The following is a 14,129-nucleotide window of genomic DNA, read 5'->3' as shown; positions in this document are numbered from 1 at the left end:
AGAAGAATTTATTATAACATTATAAAATAGTCACAAAAAAGTGCTGTACAGACTAACAAAGCTTGAAACTAAAGAGAAAGTTGCATGCATATAATGGAGCACACGTTAAGTACTTTAGTTCTAATGTAACCATCGTTTCTCACTGCAAATGTAGGGTGGATTGCCACAATATGCCACCCCGTAATGAACATAAGTGGTGCAGTGTTATAATTAAATAGCAAGCCATTTTTGTTTTTAAAATTTCAAATTTCCTGCCTTATTTTTTTCTGTTGACGTGCATCCTACTTCCTTAAATAATAATTTCCATAATAGCTAACACTTACATAATGCTTAGTGTATTTCTGAGAGCTTCTTGTTTAATCCTCACAAGAATAGCCTTATGAGGTAGATATTATTATCTCCTTTTTATGAATGATAAAACTGAGTAATAGAAAGATGAAGTCATTTGCCCATCTTATAGCCAGTTAGTGACAAGTAGGACTTGAACCTGGCGATCACTCCCACAGTCCATGTCCTAGGCCATGCCTGTCAATCAGGGTTCGATAACTATGGCTGTTTGCTTTGGCTGGCTGTGACTGAGTCTTATAGAAATGAGGTCTCTGATACTCAAGGCTTGTTTTCTGCCTTTCACTGAAAACTTAGAGAAAATACGTGGATCTGGTGGAATTTCAAGCACGTCACTACAGCAATCTGAGCTGACTTTGTTATGTTCCCCTGCTCTCTTGTCTGGAGCATGCCTAGACTCAGTCCATGTGGGTTAAGAGACTGAAGATACACATTTAGGAGCTATAAACCAACAGATGGTGACTCAAGCCATGGGAGGGACCCAACTACATTCACGTAAATTACTACTGTCATCTAAGCTTAGTTATCTTAGTAATAATTAAAACATGATATTGTAAATATATACATGTCCTGACATATGACAAACGAATAGCATGTATTAACCCTTGCTAAATTTAAAACATGTCTTAAAGTACAAGGTGGTATTGCAATAAGTACTGTAGAACTATATAAGAAAATTAATCATCTGCTCTTTACCAAAATTCACTTGTACAGGGTATCTGTTCTTTATGTTTTGTTTTATACTTTAAATGCAATAAAGTGTTTACAAAGCATAAAACACTCTGCTCATTTTTCATGTTTTCCTTCAGCTTTTTCATTTATTTATTTTTGCTCTCTAAACCACTTTTCACGGCAGATAAGTTTGCTGACATACGGCATAATTATTCATTTTTTTCTCTCAGTTACTCAATTCTGCCCTACAATTTTTGTATATTAAAAATCAGCTTTGTTTAGTGTATCCTTCTTAATCACCTCAACTTTTTTTTATTGATTTAGCTCTGTTTTTAGGACTAGTTGGTTCTAAAATATTTCAATTCAAATAAAATCTTTAGTAGGTCTTCCTTCCTTCCTTCCTTCATTCCTTCCTTCCTTCCTTCCTTTGTTCCTTCCTTCCACTACAAATATTATTAAAATCCTGCCATACGGAGTGCTGTGCTGTTGATACAAAGCTGTAAATTTACAAGCCTGCCCCTCAGGAGTTCCCACGTGCAGTGAGAAGAACAGACAGTGCTGTGAGAGCAGAGTGGAACAGGCGGCTAGAGATGGCCGTGTTTCTGAGACAGGATTTGAAGCATAAAGGTGTGCGGAAAGGCCATGGCTGTGCAGAGCAGGCTGAGCAGAGAGAAAGCACAGAGATGAAAAATATCGAGTGTATATTTGAGAAATCTTGAAACCACAAGGCAGTGAGCAATGCCTTGTAGTGAGAGATGGCAGCCAGGGGCACAAGACAAGCTTAAGAGGAGTGTTTGGTTCCAGAATATGAAAGGCATTGTGTACAATGTTTAAAATTTAAATTTTATTCTGAATGTTTATAAGAGCTATTAGAGATTTTTAAACAGGGGAAGAAAACTGTTTTGTGTTTTAACAAAACTTTGGGAACAGTTCTAAGAATGAAGTTGAATAATACTAAAAGTTCTAACCATGAGAACAGAATAAAATAGTTGTGTCATGGATGGAAAGAGGGAGAAGAGTTTGAGAGTTATTTTTAGGTAGAGTTGACAGGATGTTATAACTGATTAGAGTTGAGGGGGTAAGAAAGGTAGTTGAACATAGCCTTCAGGTCTCCAGATTGAATGACTTAGTAGATGGTGCTTAACTATTAAGAGACATAGAAAGAAGAGGGTATGTACAAAGATGATTCATGTTTAAAAATGTTGAGAATGAATAGTAGTGAATAGTGAATAGTAGTGAGGCATCCAGATTAAGATATCAGGTAAAAAATCTGGTGATAAAAGTCTGGAGGTGATCTTTGACATAAATCATACCAGTGTTTTCCTAGGTCAGTCTCCCAAGGCAATAGAAATAAAAGCAAAAATAAACAAATGGAACCTAATCAAACTTATAAACTTTCACAAAGCAAAGGAAACCAAAACAAAACAAAAAGACGACCTATGGACTGAGAGAAAATATTTGCAAATGATGTGACCAAAAAGGGTTTAATTTCCAAAATATACAAACAGCTCATACAACTCAATAACAAAAAAAAACAAACAACCCAGTCAAAAAATGGGCAGAAGACCTAAATAGACATTTTTCCAAAGAATACATACAGATGGCCAATAGGCACATGAAAAGATGCTCAACATCGCTAAGTACTAGAGAAAGGCAAGTCAAAACTACAGTGAGGTACCACCTCACATCTGTCAGAATGGCCATCATTAAAAAGTCCACAAACAATAAATGTGGAGAAAAGGGAACCTTCCTACACTGTTGGTGGGAATGTAAATTGGTACAGCCACTATGGAAAACAGTATGGAGGTTCCTTAAAAAACTAAAAATAGAGTTGCCATAAGATCCAGCAATCCCACTCCTGGGTATATATTCAGAGAAAACTGTAATTCAAAAGGATACATGCACCCCAATGTTCATAACAGCACTGTTTACAATAGCCAAGACATGGAAGCAACCTAAATGTCCATTGACAGATGAATGGATAAAGAAGATGTTGTATGTGTACATAATGGAATACTACACAGCCATAACAAAAGAATGAAATAATGCCACTTGCAGCAGTATGGACTGACCTAGAGATTATCATACTAAGTGAAGTAAATCAGAAAGAGAAAGACAAATACCATATGATATCACTTATATGTGGAATCTGAAATATGACACAAATGAACTTATTTATGAAACAGAAACAGACTCAAGGACATCGAAAACAAACTCATGTTTATCAAAGGGGAAAGGAGGTGGGGGAGGGATTAATTAGGAGTTTGGAATTAGCAGATATAAACTACTATATTTAAAATAGATAAACAACAAGGTCCTACTGTATAGCACAGGGAACTATATCCAATATCCTGTAATAAACCATAATTAAAAAGAATATATATGCACATATATATATGTAATATATATATAGTGTATGTATAACTGAATCACTTTGCTGTACACCAGAAACTAACACCACATTGCAAATCAATTATACTTCAATTAAAAAAAAAGTCTGGAGGTGAGAAAGAGTGCTTAAAGCCAGGTTTGTAGCTATGGAAACTACTGGTGTCTTAGTCTACTCAGGCTGCTGTAACAAATTACAGTAGACTGGGTGGCTTAAAGGATGAACATTTGTTTCTCACAGTCCTGGAGGCTGGGAAGTCCAAGAGCATGGTACCAGCAGATTTGGTGTCAGGTGAGAAGCCTTTTCCTGGTTTTCAGAGCAGAGAGAGGAGGAAGCAAGTTCTCTTGGCTCTTCTTATAAGGCACTAATCCCATTCGTGAGGGCTCTTCTCTCATGACCTAATCGCCTCCAAAAGGCCCTATCTCCAAATACCATCATATCAGGGATTGGGATTTCCACATTTGAATTTTTGGGGGAGAGAGACCCAAACATTCAGTCTATAATAAGTGGCGTGTAAATGTTAGTTGAAGCCACAGGTAATGAAAAGCTGGCTTCTCAGAAAAAGAGTGTGAGTGTAAGATGAGAAAACCAAGTGTTGGTTCTGAGGGTGGCCAATGTTTTAAATTCAGAAAAAGGAGGAGGAGCAATTCATATAAACTGAGAAGAAGCAGTCAAGGAGGTAGGAGAACTTAAAGATGCTTTTTTTCAGAAATGAAAAAAATTGTTGAGATATAAGTATCAAATGCCTTAAAAAAATGAAATATGATAGAAACAAACAAAAAACTTATGTTTAACATAACCCAATAAAAATCAATTATTCATAAAGAAGTCAAGTCATTGATGCTAAAATTTGGAACAAGGCACATATGCCTGCTTTCATTTTTATTATTTAACATTATTTTAGAGACTAATGTAGTAAGTCAAGAAAATACAATATATGACATAAGTAATGAAGAGAAAAATTTTTATTATACGATTGCATCATATAACAACAACTGAAAAAAACGAGATATACAGTTAAATACTATTAGAAGTACCAAAACAATTTGGTTAGATGGATGTGTAAAACAAATATACAAAAAAGTGCTTTTCTTATATCAACAGCCAGTTGGAAATGAAAATGGGGGAAAATCACAAAAACTGAAGAACTATACAGTTCCTAAGAAAAATATAGCAAAAAAATTACAGGACTTAGGTTAAAAAAAAAACAAAAAAAAAAACCTATAAATGTATTAAATAAACATAAATGTAATGGCATTTAGATTAAAAGAATATTTTTATATTAATATTAAGGCTTTTGTACAGCTAAAGTTACCTTAAATATAAAGATGAAGAATAGATCCAGAGAATATGTAATTGTAAACATTCGAGATACTATCACTAACATACAAATAGCTCCTTCAAATTGATAATAAAAAGGTATATGGCACGAATAAAAATAGACAAAAAATTTAAACAAGTAATAGGTAAACAAATGTAAATTGACATCCAAAAGTTGTTCTTCTAAACTAAAACTTAAGGGAACATAAATTAAATATACCAATGAGATATTATTTTCTGTCATTAATTCTGCAAATTTTCTAAAAAGTTCTGGTAATACCCAGTCCTAGCAATGGTGGGGCTGATATTTACCTGATAAGTTCAATATGACCCTTGTAATATTAGTATTTCACTTCATAAGTATTTGCTACCTTGAGCTCCCTTCCTCTCCTAGAACTCTATCCCCCACTTCTCTGACTGGTCAGACCCTTCCAACTTCAATATGCAGTAGATAGAAGGTTAATGCATGTCACCTGAATGTTCTTGAATGTTTTTGCCTGCTTGTTGTTAAATATTTAAAATATTATCCCTGGGCAAGGGTACAACAAAATGGGTATTTGCTAATACTGCAGGTAGGAATATGAATTGCTAAAACTTTTTGAAAAGTTATGTTACAATGTCTATTAATTTATTAACATTCCAATCACACTTTATTTTTTAATCCTATAGAAATAAAAACACTTGATTGTAATGATATGTGTATAAAGATGTTTATAACAGCCGTTTAAATACCCAAAACCATAAACAACATGAATGCTTATCAATTAGAAAGTAGACAAATGAATTATAGTATATTTCTGCAATGGAATATTTTATAGTTATTTAAAATAATTAAATTCATGTGTACTGGGGACTTCCCTGGTGGCACGGTGGTTAAGAATCCGCCTGCCAGTGCAGGGGACACTGGTCCGGGAAGATCCCACATGCCACGGAGCAACTAAGCCCATGCGCGTCAACTACTGAGCCTGTGCTCTAGAGCCCGCGAGCCACAACTACTGAGCCTACATGCCACAACTACTGAAGCCCGTGCACCCTAGAGCCCACGCACCGCAACCACTGAGCCCACACGCCGCAACTACTGAAGCCTGCGTGCCTAGAGCCCATGCTCTGCAACAAGAGAAGCCACCGCAATGAGAAGCCTGCAGACCGCAACAAAGAGTAGCCCCCGCTTGCCGCAACTAGAGAAAGCCCACGTGCAGCAGTGAAGACCCAACGCAGCCAAAAATAAAATAAATAAATTAATTAAAAAATTAATGTGTACTGACCTGGAAAGATGTCCATGGTGCATTGTTTAAAAATTAAAACAAAAATGTGTAGAGTTTGTACTTTTTGTTTAGAAGAATACCATTTTTATTTTAGAAAAAGAAGAAAACATCTCTGTTTGTCTCTGTCTCTCTCAGTCTCTCTGTCTCTGTCTCTCTTTCTCACACACATACATGTGCACACACACAGTGTGAACATAAATCTGTATGGTGTGAGGGTTAAAATCTGTGGACAAATACATTCCCAGTTGTGGGAGGAATGAGTGCAAAGTGTTATGCAGGGTGTTAACTTTCTCTTCATACACCTCTATATTTTTAGATTTCTCTAATGTGTACTTTATTTTTGCCCTTCCAAAAAAAATAAACAAATGAAGTAGAAAAGCAAGACAAAGAGGAGGCAAGAGAGTGCCATCCTTTAGAGTTGAATAGAGCATGACAAATTAAATACAAGTTATATTATTTGGTAGGAAAAGAAAGTCATAAAAATTTACTTGTATTTAAAACTAACCAGTCTCCTCTAAAGCAATGATTTTTAGCATTTTTACAGATGAAGAACCCTTAGGAGAATGGGATGAAACTCCCTTCTCAGATAAATGTACATGAATTCTCAAATCCATAAGTTGCATATAATTGCATAGGTTTTATGAACAGCTGTTCTCAAGTCTTCTGATTAATTTTTAATTAAAAGCAATTGAAAATAAGTTAAAACAAATATTTCTTGATTATGTCCTGTTTTCTCATTGTTTTGATAATAACCTATTTTTAGCATCACCTAATTTCCTACGAAGAGTATGTTTATTTCACTATTAAAGATTTAAAATGAATTCAACCCAATCCCACCAGTATAGAATGCATTTACTCCCTTTTTAAAATTTCCACTTCAACCAAACCAGATTATTACCAAATTCCCCAAACACAATCTAAATTCTGGGAGTTTCTTTATTTGATCAACTCTTTGCCTCTGCCTAAAATAACCCTCTCACTACCCATCCCCCCAGCCATCTGACTGCTTTCTGTCTAAATCCTACCCACTCTTCTAGTCCCAGTTCCAATGTCATTTCTTTAATTAAATCTTCCTCTAGTCCATCAGCTGGAATGAAACTTGCTATCTGTGTGACCCCACAGTGCTTTGTTTTTATTTCCACCGTATTTCTTAGCACATCTATATAATGTTATGGTTAATTGCATAGGTGGCTTGTCTTATCTACTGGCCTATTAGGTCCTTGAAAGTAGAACTCATATCTTGATCATTTTAAATCTGTTATAACACCTATCACAGGGCCTTGCAAATAATAGGTCCCAATAAATGTCAAGTTGAATTGATTTTGCACTAACTTTGGTGGGAACCTGAAGTAGAATGGCTTTTTTGGCTTTGGATTTTTTAATGCAATTTTGCTGCTCTGTACAAATGTGTCTTAATCAATCTACACAAATAGTCCATAATTCTTACTTCTAGCTTTCAAATTATGCCTGCTGTTAGGTGATTCTAGTAAATGTCATTTATTTAATAAAAGAATAGTGAATGTTATTTTTTCTATTTTATTTATTTATCAGATAGTCCTCTTTAAAATAGTGCTAGTGAATTAAAATTACTTTAAAATTGTTTGATGTGATTTCATTTCTTATAAATTTGAAATTAATCTAGTTTTAATGTCACTTATGTACTTTCTGTTTTAAAGGTTTAGAAAGTTTACTTAAGTAATATAAATTAACAAGTATTAAGAGCTCCCCCCACTTACCCAGGGCTTTAAAGGCCTAAAATTGGCAAATAATATTTAGACCAGAAAAATAAAACTTAAAAAATTAAGAAAAAATAATAAACTGATAACATTTATATTTAGAAAGATTAAATGTCTGAGAGTTTTAGAAATCTATACAGTTAAATGGTGGCATTTAATAGCTGGTCAGTATAGTAGCTTCTTTCATTCAGCTAATTTATGATATTAAGAAGATTCAAGGTTTTCCCAATACAAGTTCCCATCAACATTTTCTGAAACACACACACACACACACATACACACACATTTCCAATGTAATTACTGGCATAACTTTAATAATATTGCATACATATTTCATGTCATTAGGTCCCAATTACAAGTCTGTACCTAATATTATCTAGTCAATTCCCCATTGTTGTATCTACTCCCTGAAAAATAAACATGAAAAGTTTTCATTCCTCTGGCTTTCAGCAAGGCAGTTGGGATCTAATTGCTTTCTTGCCTTACATTAAGAAAACATCTCAATAAGATGCTATCATGATGTTTTTCTATCAGGATCAAATTAGGTTGGTTCGAAGTGGGTCATAAATAAGGTAGAATTAGGGGAAACTATAATACTCTGGCTATATACATTCATTTGTTTGTTTAGAATCTCCAAGCATATTTATATATTAATTGTTTTACTTTAGAAATATCTTATGAAATAACAACAAGGAAATATTATTTTAGCTACTCAAGCTTCAGAGAGAAACAAATGCAAAAGAGTACTTGGCTCATTTAAGATCTGACTTTGTTGACCTTGCATAAATTAAACTAAATATAGCTTTATAAACATTGCTAGGCATCAACTGTGGAGGACACTAAACCTGATACAAATAGTAGCAATAGATTGTTTTTAAAAACCTTAAAAAAGTGCACTACATCTACCTATAATAAAATATACTACAAAAAATGTGGCTATTGCTACAATAGAAATATAAATAAAATATATCATGAGAATAGAAAGCAGAAATGGGGAGCAATTATTTTTTGATTGAGGAAGGTTTTAGGGTAAATTTTACTAAGGAGTTGGGTTGGGCTTTGAAGCAGAGATTTTAACTGAATAAAGAGAAGGGATAGCACCCTCCCCCAAAATGAAATATTTAGGTAAAAATCTAATAAAATATGTACGAGATTTATATGTGGAAAACTACAAAAGTCTGATGAACAAAATCAAAGAACTAAATAAACAGAGATATTCCATGTTCATGGATAGGAAAACTCAATGTTGTCAAGATGTCAGTTCCTCCCAACTTGATCTACAGATTCAGTGCAATCCCAATCAAAACCTCAGCAAGTTATTTTATGGATATTGACAAACTGACTCTAAAGTTTATATAGGGCTTCCCTGGTGGCGCAGTGGTTGAGAATCTGCCTGCTAATGCAGGGGACACGGGTTCGAGCCCTGGTCTGGGAAGATCCCACATGCCGCAGAGCGGCTGGGCCCGTGAGCCACAATTACTGAGCCTGCGTGTCTGGAGCCTGCGCTCCGCAACAAGAGGGGCCGCGATGGTGAGAGGCCCGCGCACCGTGATGAAGAGTGGCCCCCACTTGCCACAACTAGAGAAAGCCCTAGCACAGAAACGAAGACCCAACATAGCAATCAATCAATCAATCAATTAATCAATAAAAATAAATAAATAAATAAATAAATAAATAAAGTTTATATAGAGAGGCAAAAGACACAGAATTGCCAACACAACATTGAAGAAGAACAAAGTTGGAAGACTAACACTACTCAACTTCAATAAATACTATAAAGCTATAGTAATGAAGACAGTGTGGTATTAGTGAAAAAAGTAAACAAATAAATCAATAGAACAGAATAGAGAGCCCAGAAATAGACCCCCCCACCCCATAAACATATCCAACTGATCTTTGACAAAGGAGCAAAACCAATACAATGGAGCAAAGATAGTCTATTTAACAAATGGTTTCAACCAGACATCCACAGGCAAAAAAAAAAAATGAATCTAGACACAGACCTTACACTTTTCCCCCAAATCAACTCAAATGTATCATAGACTTATATGTAAATGCAAAGCTATAAAACTTCTATGAGATAATATAGGAAAAAAACCTAGATTACCTTGGGTATGGTGATGACTTTTTAGATACAACACCAAAGGCACAATCCATGAAAGAAATAATTGATAAGCTGGACTTCATTAAAATCAAAACCTTCAGCTCTGCAAAAGACAATGTCAAGATCATGAGAAGACAAGCCACAGACTGGGAGAAAATGTTTACAAAAGACACTCTGATAAAGGACTACTATCCAAACTATACAAATTACTTCTAAAATTCAACAATAAGAAAATAAACAACCTGGTTAAAAAATGGGCCAAATACCTGGACACCTCATCAAAGAAGATATACAGGTGGCAAATAAGCATATGAAAAGATGTTCCACATCATATGTCATCAGGGAAATGAAAATTAAAACAATAATGAGATACCACTACACACCAATTAGAATGGCCAAAATCCAAAACACTGACAACAACAAATGCTGGTGAGCATGTGGAGCAATAAGAACTCTAATTCATTGCTTGTGGGAATGCAAAATGGGATAACCACTTTGGAAGACAGTTTGGCAGGTTCTTACAAACCTAAACATACTCTTGCCATATGAACTAGTAGTCACGATTCTTGTATTTACCCAAAGAAGTTGAAAATTAGGTCCACACAAAAACCTTCACATGGATGTTTATAGCAGTTTTAGTCATAATTACCAAAAGTTGGAAGCAACCAAGATATCCTTCAGTACGTGAATAGATAAACTGTGGTACATTCTGACAATGGAATTTTATTCAGTGCTAAAAAGAAATGATCAAGCCATGAAAAGTAATGGAGGAATCTTAAATGCATATTACTAAGTGAAAGAAGCCAATCCGAAAAGGCTACCTACTACAAGATTCCAATTATATGACATTCTGTATAAGGAAAAACTGGAGACAATAAAAGGATCAGTGGTTGCCAGCGTACCTGGGGGGGGGGGGGGCAGGGGTCACTAGGTGGAGCACAGAAGACTTTTAGGATGTGAAAATACTCTGTATGATACTCAGTGATAGATACATGTCATTATACATTTGTCTAAACCCATAGAGTGTACACCACCACGAGTGAGCCCTAATGTAAACTGTGGTCTTTGGGTGTTTATGATGTGTCCATGCAGGTTTGTCAGTTGTAAGAAGTGCGCCCTATAGTGAAGTATGTTGATAATGGGGAAGACTGTGCATGTGTGGGAACAGGGGACCATGAGAAATCTCTGTAGCACCTTCCTCTCGATTTTGCTGTGAACCTAAAACTACTCTTAAAAAATAAAGTTTTAAAAGTGAATAAAAAAAGAAAGGTCCATCTATGTAGGGACAGAGATAGGAACAAAATTACAGAGGTTTATTTGAAGGAAAAAGAACAGTTCAGCAGCTTGGAAGCTTGGATGCTGGAGCTGAGAAGGAGAGTAAGCAGTGAAGCTGGGAGGATGGATGGATCTGATGGATCTGTGTGTGAAAGGCCTTAGAATGGCAAGCGAAGGTGTTTAGGTTTAGTTTATAGGATATGAATGACCAGTCACCCAGCCGTCACCTGTTTGGCGAAGGGAAGTAGTAGGATCAGCTATGTCCTATGGAAGGTTCTATATAGCCATGACATGAAGGATAGATAGAAACAGATAATCTGTGTAAGAAAAATACTAGAATGAGATGCACCAAAATAGTGAAGTGGGACCTACCAAGAGGTGAGACTATTGGTGATTTTTTTATTTCTACATTACAGGGTTCAATACATTCCCCTAAGTATGTTTTAGTTATGCAATGAAAAAAATCAATAAACTTTTAAAGTAGCCCAATCAAGAGTAGACGTATCCTTGAACCTAGCAGCCGTAGTGTGAATGCAGAGCAAGGGAAAGACTCAGATTCAAGGCAGCACCTTGTTCTGATGTACATGGAGGATAAGAAAGATCTGAGGCAAAGGTGATGCCACAGCCCTCACTCCTAAGCTGGTTAGATGGCGATGCTCGCAGTCACAACAGCAAATGCAGGAGAAGAAGGGTAGTACAGGAGGAAACTAATATTTCATATTGAATTTGTTTACTTGGAGGGATACTTAGGATAGCCAGAAGATGTATCTTAATGGCAGATGGAGATGAAAGCATTCAGTACTGACAAAGATACACTAAAACACCACTTTCTGTTCTCATGATGGAGGCAATGAGAAGTAATTTGGTAATATGTTCATGTTCTTCAAAGCAAATATGGAAGATTCATTATGCACTTTGATCCAAAATGGGCAAAAAAAATCATTATTTACAAAGATGTTCATTGTAGGATGTTGCCTAAAACAGAGAAACAGAAAGAGAGGAAAACAAAGCCTTCCCCCCAAAACAGGGGAAGGTTATTTAATTTTGTTTTAGTTAATTTTGGTGAATCCATTCAATGGAATATTGCATAGCAATTACAAATAATATATTAATAAAAGAAGACACGTTAAGTTTTTAAAATAATGTATTGAAATTATATGCACAGTAGGACCTTGATCTTGTAAAATGTCATATAAATTAGACTAGAATAATTACATATCAAAGTATTAACAGTAATTATCTCAACTCTTGGTGGTAGTGTTATGGGTAATCCTACTGCCCTTTAACTTTTGTTTATTTTTCCATTTTTTTCTACCCAGAGCACATATTACTTTTATAACAAGAGGTTAAAAAGAAAAAAAAATTAAAGAGAAAGAGTATGTGCTGAGAGATCAGGGCTAAAATGTGGATTTGAGAATCATCCATATGTAAGTAGTAGTGAAAGTCATGGGTAGTCAGTAAACTCCAGAGAGAGATTATGTTTTCTCTCTCTCTTTTTTTTTTTTTAATAAATTTATTTATTTTGGGGTGTGTTGGGTCTTTGTTGCTGTGCGTGGGGTTTCTCTAGTGGCGGCGAGCAGGGGCTACTCTTCATTGCGGTGCACAGGCTTCTCATTGCGGTGGCTTCTCTTGTTGCAGAGCACGGGCTCTAGGCACGTGGGCTTCAGTAGTTGTGGCTCACGGACTCTAGAGCGCAGGCTCAGTAGTTGTGGCGCACGGGCTTAGTTGCTCCGCGGCATGTGGGATCTTCCCGGACCAGGGATCGAACCCATGTCCCCTGCATTGACAGGTGGATTCTTAACCACTGCCCCACCAGGGAAGCCCTGTTTTCTCTCTTAATACCTGTTTAGTATATAGATTTTATACAATAAACTGAAACATTTTAATGATTCAGGTATATGTTTATCAAAAGTCAATTAGAGCCTTAGGCCTTTGTCATGTTCAGATGTTCAAAGGAATGAACATAGTTTTTAAAATGATCTCATAAAGATAAAACTTGACATTAGTGTACAGTAATTCATTTTCTTACTTTCCTTCAGAAAATATGTCATGCTCAATTTTAATTTCAAGAAAATATAGAGCAAGTCTACATAAGACAAAAATACTAAAGGTTTGTTTGCCCTAAGATATGTTGTGCTCACTATAATTGGATTGTCAGTATGTGTCCGACATATGCTAATGGAATAGTGAGAAAGCCAAAATATGGTTTATTTGGTTACATTAGTCCTTTTTATAGTCAAACCAGCAATATTTATTTAGCTCCTACTTAGATGCTAGGAATGAAAACTTACAAAACAACACCACCCTGGCGCTTAAGCAACAGATGAAAACTACCAACAGAAGGCAACAAGTCGTGTGTTCCAATAAGTAGTAGAATAATGTTGGAAACTTGAGGAATGAAATGTCACTATGAGCCCACGGGTCCATGCAGACTTCATGAAGGAGGTGATGACTGGGCATGGATCTTGAAAACAAGTTAGTCTTAAGAGAGAACTTCAGATAAACTCACTCGATTGTTCTTCGAAGTGGTAATTTCAATTTACATTCTAATCAGCCAGACATAAAGAGTCCCCACTGTTCCTCATGCTGGACAATGCTTGACACTGTCATAACTTTTAATCTACATTTGTCATGTTGGACATCATTTCCTATATTTATTCAACAATATATGTTTTCTCATCTATGAATTTCCCACTAATATCTTCTGCCCAATTTATCTGGAGTTGTTTATCTTTTTCTTATTGATTTGGAGGACTTCCTTTTTGTATTCTAAATGCTAATTCCTTGCTAGGAGAGACTTTTCTCTCCCTTCTTGGAGCCAGACTGCCTGAATCTCACACTCACTAACAATGTGTCCTTAAACAAATTACTTAACCTCTCTGAGCTTTAATTTTCTCTGAGCCAAGTAAAATTGGCATAATACTGTAACCTACCTAAAAGGGTTGTCATGAAGACTAAATGAGTTAATATGTAAAGCATTGGGAAACCCGTTCAGTACATCATAAGCACTAATTAAATGTGAG

The 14,129-nt window shown here is 35.5% G+C and overlaps 1 protein-coding gene across 1 annotated transcript in view; it reads left to right on the top strand.

Annotated features, from left to right (window-relative positions):
• The window catches only part of PACRG (parkin coregulated), a 526,594-nt gene that overhangs the window by 227,008 nt on the left and 285,457 nt on the right, over positions 1-14,129 (top strand). The window lies entirely within an intron of this gene.

This window comes from Balaenoptera acutorostrata, chromosome 14 (assembly GCF_949987535.1).
Source record: "Balaenoptera acutorostrata chromosome 14, mBalAcu1.1, whole genome shotgun sequence".
Taxonomy (NCBI): domain Eukaryota; kingdom Metazoa; phylum Chordata; class Mammalia; order Artiodactyla; family Balaenopteridae; genus Balaenoptera; species Balaenoptera acutorostrata.
Note: the sequence above shows the minus strand (reverse complement) of the source record. Positions and strands in the feature narration are given on the sequence as shown.